The following is a 753-nucleotide window of genomic DNA, read 5'->3' as shown; positions in this document are numbered from 1 at the left end:
AGTTCTCATCCTCCTCCCTCTCTCTCTTCTTTGCGATTGCCTTTTAGTTCTCCTTTCCTGCTCCTCTCTCACCTCTCTATTGAGCTTTTCCCTAAGTCTTTGCTCCTCTAATCCTCGCCCTTTCAGAGCCATTGTCTGAAGAGCAAATTTTCCGTCTTATTCAATCTGGATAGTGCTGCTTGAGAAGTCTCTCAGTTCCCGCATCTCCCCGCTTCAGCCCATTTGCCTCCTTCCATGCGCCCTTTCTTTTCAATCTCCTTTCTCCTCCTCACCTCACCTCCTTTTTCACTCCCTGTCTTTTCTCCTCAGCCTTCCTTTTTTTTTTTTTTAAATCATCCCTTTGGCCTCCTCAGTTTCCCCTTAGCTCTTCAGCTCAGTATCCTCTCTCCCTCTTCAATCGTCTCTTCTCTCCCCCCGCTCCCACCCCTCAGATTCCTCCGCCCATATGTACCCCCTCCAACCCCCTCCTCTGCTTCAGTCCCCCCCATTTTCCCCTCCCGCTGGGTGAAAGAGAAGGGAGGAGGAGGCTTGAGGCACAGGTAGAGGGAGTGCGGTTCCTTGAGGGGAGGGAGAGAAAGGAGAAAAAGGGGAGAGGGGGCGGAAGCGGTGGCGAGGGGAGGGGCATCCTCACTCCCCAGCGGCGCCCCCCTTCCCCGCAGTCACTGAGCCGTAAATCAGGGCCGAGGCAGCTTGGCCAATGGTAGAGTGACTCGTAAATCGGCCTGTCAAGCTCAACCAATGAGAGGTGGCGTT

Source organism: Plecotus auritus, assembly GCF_963455305.1.
Source record: "Plecotus auritus genome assembly, chromosome: 3".
NCBI lineage: Eukaryota > Metazoa > Chordata > Mammalia > Chiroptera > Vespertilionidae > Plecotus > Plecotus auritus.
Note: the sequence above shows the minus strand (reverse complement) of the source record.